We start from the raw sequence: 6,022 nt of genomic DNA, 5'->3' as shown, positions 1-6,022 counted from the left end.
TCCCTCTCACCACCACCCAGACGGCATCTTTTCAGTCCAGCCCACTTGGGGCCAGATCTATGGGCCACGCTGGGACCAGGGGTGACCAAAGGCTGTCATTAGTTCCCTGTGACTTATGGGCAGCGATTAGAGGCCGCGTCAAAAGCTAAATGCACACAATGCATTGTTCTTTACATGTCTTTTTTTTTTCTCTGCAGAGCACATTCTGCGTGCATAATATTATTCCCATGTCCATCTATCAGTCTGTCTGTGTGTCCATCTGTCTACACACACACGCGCGCGCGCACGCACACACACACACACACACAGACGTACCGTTTTGGAAAAGAACAGGGAGGGACTATCAGATAGAGAGGGGGAGGGGGGGGTGGGGGGGGGGGGGTGAAGGGATGTGGAGAGGGAGGACAATCAGTTTATGCATTCATTCGTTCGCCTCAGGCACCTTTTTGTCTACAGAGAGAAGACAGTGTAGAGTGTGCGATGAAATGGACAGTAAGACCATTCGGACTTTATATATATATATATATATATATATATATATATTAATATTGACACATTTTCTTCGAGCCAGTCTTTGTGTGTGAATCTATAATTATTCATAATCATGTGCCAAGTCTATGAATACAACACGTAGGACCAGTAACAAATATTTTTGTACGTACCGTTTCTTCCCGATGTCTTCCTCCCTCCCCCACCCACCTCGCCCCCACTCCTTCCCTTTCGACTGATTTTTTTTCTGTAGCCCCACTACCCCCCACACCCCCCTTTTTTTGTATTCTCCCTTTTCTACAAATACCTATCCTGTGTCCACTTCTCTTCCGTCTGTTCCTCCACCCCCCCCCCTTTCTTCCCCCCCCCCCCTTCCCATCCTTTCTGTCTTTGTCAGGGTGGGGGAAAAAATGCCTCCTGCACAACGAATGAAGAGAGACCGTGACACAGAAAACATTGAGCGGATGAACATAGCGGGGAGAGAGAGAGAGAGAGAGAGAGAGAGAGAGACGGGGGCGGGGAAGACGGGGTAAGGGTGGGGTGGGGGGTGAGGGTGTTGTGGGATGGGGGAGAGTGTTGAGTTGAGAGGCCCGGGGGGGGGGGGGGGGGGGGGGGGGGGACGGGAGGGGGTGTGTGTGGAGAGATGACCGATCGAGGAGACAGACGGACACAAGGAAGATGCAGAGAAAGAGACGTGTGTGTGTGTGCAGGACTTGTGGGGTGGGGTTGGGCTGGTGTGTGTGTGTGTGTTGAAGGGGGGGGGGGAGGAGGGGTACGGGGGGAGTACATACGGTTGTCCATCTCTGGTTGCTAGCAGACGTGGACCATCTCACGAGGAGGAAGAATTTGTTCCGGTCTCCTCTCTTCCCACCCCCACCCCCCAACTCTCTCTCTCTACTCCATTCCTTCACCGTCACCACCTTCACTACCACCGCCCCACCCACCCACGTCCCCTACCCTGGTCCCTCCGCTGTCCATCATTTTCACCACGCCCCCTCCCCCTCCTCTACAGTTTCACCCCGCATCCCCTCTCTGTCTCTCCTCCTGCAAGAACCGACCCAAAACGGCTCTCTGAACACGGTGATCAAGTTCTCGCCCCCCTCTTGATGGCCGACCACAAGGGACAGGGGCCGCTCTGTTTGTCGGGATGACCACATGTCGCATCAGAGTTTGACTCCTTTTATTTGTCTTTTTTTCTTTTCTTTCTCTCTCCCCTCCCCCTTTTTTTTTCTTTCTTCCCTTCTTCCCGTTTCTGTTCTGCTCTCTGGGGTTTTGTTTTGATAAGTGGAGAGGCAATGCAGGCGCATATAAATACACATTCACACATCCACAGTCCCCCCCACCCCACCCATCCGCCATACAAACACACACACACACAATGACGCATACATGCGCGCGTACACACACATACACTCTTTCTTTCTCGCCCTCTCTCTCTCTCTCACACACACACACACTCTCATGCACATACACGCACACACATTCTCCCTCTCTCTCTCTCTTTCGCTCTGCCCGGTTCCCTCCCTCCCCCCCCCTCCTCCCCCATTCCTCTCTCTCTCTGTCATGCGGGCGTGGGAGCAGGGGAGGCAGGAGGATAGATGGACCGAGGTTAAGGCAAGGGCAGGCTACCCTTCTGACGGCATATGGCATCATAGCTGCATGTTTGTCCCAGAGAGAGAGAGAGACAGAGAGAGACAGAGAGAGAGAGAGGTGGTAAAAAAAAAAAAAAATTCCAATCACAAAAAGACACGTTGCCTGACTGATGTATGACTCGGCAGACAGAAAATAAAATAACAGAAGGCACGGAAACAATGTGTGGGAGGTGGGAGGGGGAGGGGAGGGGGGTGGGGTATCAGGGGAGGGAAGAATTGAGAAAGAGCGCACAGATTGAGAAGACACACATGATACTGTATATCTGTGTTTCTGGTAACCTCCATCCCACCCCATCCTTTCCCCTCATTTTTTTTGTTACGGGACTTCATTCGCACACGTGCGCGCGCGCACACACACACACACGCACAAACACAGCTGAGTTAGAATCAGACCTGACAAAAATATAATAAAATATAAAAAAAACAGCAACAACAACAACAAAACACGTACAACTTTCCATCAGAAATTTCGAAACTTCCTGCGCTCTGCGAATGCACTTTCCGCTAGAGAGGAGTGAGTATTTATTATCTAAAAATAGGAAAATAATTTGGGTTCAAGTACCGCTATACTGAAGTCTGATCGTTAACAGTAGTAGTAGTAGTAGCACCAGCAGCAGTAGCTGTAGTAGCAGGAGTAGAAGTATCAGCAGTAGTAGGTAGTAGTAAGAATGAATGGTATAGCGGGCTGCCTTGACACCAATAATCGCCATCATCAGAGGCAGAATTAACTGCAGCAGTATGAACAATAATTACAGCAGCATGCTGGAGTCAGTCGGTCAGTAGAGTTGTCATTGCCATCCAACATCAGCACCATCAGTGTAAGATAATAGGGGAAAAGACATAAGATCGAGGATCATACAAAATTAACCAACACCCAGGCTAAGCTGAATACCTGCACCCGTAGCAGCAACAGAAATGATCCCCCTCTCACTCCCCCCCCCCCCCCACAACTGCCGTCACCGCCATAATATTACATTATAACGGAGGAAGATGTGGGTTATGGGGGAGAGGGGAGGGGCGAGGGGCGACGAGCAACGAGGGGTTGAAAAGGGAAGGGTGGGGGTGGGTGGGTGCTTTTCTTCTTCATCAAGAAACGACAATAATTTACCACCCTTAATTACTGAACCGTGGTGACGGGAGAGCAGTATGGCATCAGTCTAAATTGCAACTGCGACTTTTCGTAGGCTTTTAAAGTGGTGTAATTAGTTTCTCTGAACAAAAGACAATGCAGTACCAAGAGGAGGAGGAGGAATTTGTTTCAGTGTCCTGTCACGCACACGGTGTGACAGTAGAGGCTTTTGATGAAGTACTGATTTTCACATTCGAATGTTATCGTTTGAAAGGTAAGGGTAGGGGAGGAGGGAGAAACAGAGTGAGGGGAGAGGGAGGGTGGGGGGGGGGGATTCAAGTCGAATATTTGAAATCAACAGAAGTACAGAAATTACAATCCCAAGAGGAAGGAAGTACTGACAAAGGAAAAATGATTTATATACCATGGCCTTTCACACCCCAGTTTTTTGTGGTTTTTTTCCCCTCACGGTGAAATAACAGCCATTCGCATACGAGCGTACTTGCCAGCAGCAATCAGTCAAGGGATATATATATATATATATATATATGTATCTATACGTAACAATAACCTAATGTAATACATGTGTGGTGCGTGCGCGCGTGACTGAATCCTGAATGAATGGCACAGGAAACGAATGATGAGCGACCAGATACAGCTAGCTGTCGGTCGCCTCTGCACACATCGGCAACCTTTCATGCAAATGACTCCGGGTTTGTTATGCGCGTAGAATTTGGTCTTTGACAGAAAATGTGCGTTATAAGTATCAACAACAACAACAAAAATAACCACCACCAAAATACCACCACTACTACTACTGCTACTACTAATACTGCATCATTGTCATCCTAATAATGGTTCAAAATCTCTCGTTTTCTGTTTCCACTACTTCTACTACTACTACCACTGCTAATCAGCATCATCATCATAATAGTTCAAAATTTCTCATTTTTGTGTTTCCACAACTACTACCACTACTCCTCCTCCAAATAATAATAACAGTTCAATTTCTCTCATTTTTTCTATAGCCACGACTTCTACTACCACTACTCATACTTCATAAAGCTCTCATTTTCTGCTTCCACTACTATTGTTACTACTACTGATAATAATAATAATCATCATCATAGTTCAAAATATCTCATTTTTTGTGTTTCCACTACTACTACTGCTACTCATACTTCAAAATGTACTACTACTATTACTACTACTAATCATCATCATAGTTCAAAATATCTCATTTTTTTGTGTTTCCACTACTACTACTGCTACAAATACTTCAAAATCTATCGTTTTCTGTTTCCACTACTACTATTACTACTACTACTACTAATCATCATCATCACTACTACTACTACTGCTACTTCAAAATCTCTCATTTTTCTGTTTCCACTACTACGGCTGCTACTGCCACTGCTACTTCAAAATCTCATTTTTGTATTTCCACTACTACTACTATTACTACTACTGATCATCATCACCATCATCATAATGGTTCAAAATATCTCATTTTTGTTTCCACTACTACTGTTACCCCTGTTAACTCTCTCCATACGAACGGCGAAAGGGACGACTTTAACAGCGTTTCACCCCAGTTACCATCATCAAAATATTGCAAGCGGAAGGCTCTTATACTGAAGAGGTGAATGTTGACAAAGAATACCACAATTCCGACGACGGAAGCTAAAGGTTGGGTCATTCAGACACCCACTGTACATCCGAGGGGTCTGTGTAGAGGAGAAGAGAGGACTGGCCGTACTGAGTGAGTTAATCAACTTCATCATCATCATAATGGTTCAAAATCTCTCATTTTCTTTCTGTCCACAGCCAGAGAAGTTCGACAAGTTCGAGGCGTGGCCCCACGGGCACTGCCGCTACATCTACAACCCTCAGAACGAAGATGGCCGCCGTCACGTGAGCGGGTGGGCCATGCGCAACACCAACAACCACAACGCCCTCATCCTGAAGAAGTCGTGCCTGGGCGTGCTGGTCTGCTCCCAGGACTGCCTGCTGGACAACGGCGACAAGGTCCACCTCCGGCCCGCCATCTGTGACAAGGCCAGGCGGAAACAGATCGGTGAGTGCTGGTGATTTTGTGTTTGTATTTCTTTTTATCACAACAGATTTCTCTGTGTGAAATTCGGGCTGCTCTCCCCAGGGAGAGTGCGTCGCTACACTACAGCACCACCCTTTTTTTTGTATTTTTTCCTGCATGCATTTTTATTTGTTTTTCTTACCCAAGTGGATTTTTCTATAGAATTTTGCCAGGAACAACCCTTTTGTTGCCGTGGGTTCTTTCACATGCGCTAAGTGCATCGTCTCATCCGAATGACTAGCGTCCAGACCACCACCCAAGGTCTAGTGGAGGGGGAGAAAATATCGGCGGCTGAGCCGTGAATCGAACCAGCGCGCTCAGATTCTCTCGCTTCCTAGGCGGACGCTTTACCTCTAGGCCATCACTCCACATGGTGGTGATGGTGGCGGTACACTCCACTCCACTCCGGTACAGTACGATATAATACATGTATTGTAGGCAGACCCTCGTCTGGACCAAAGAACAATCCACTCCAATCCAATACCATACCATACATGCATGTACTGCAGGCAAACCCTGCTCTGAGTCCAAGTGTACTCCACCCCACGACCATAATATACAATAAATGTACTGCACGCAAACCCTGCTCTGAGTCCAAGTGTACTCCATTCCACTACCATAGTATACATGTACTGCAGGCAAACCCTGCTCTGAGTCCAAGTGTGCTCCACTCCACTACCATAATATACAATACATGTACTGCACGCAAACCCTGCT

This window comes from Babylonia areolata, chromosome 20, assembly GCF_041734735.1.
Source record: "Babylonia areolata isolate BAREFJ2019XMU chromosome 20, ASM4173473v1, whole genome shotgun sequence".
NCBI lineage: Eukaryota > Metazoa > Mollusca > Gastropoda > Neogastropoda > Buccinidae > Babylonia > Babylonia areolata.
Note: the sequence above shows the minus strand (reverse complement) of the source record.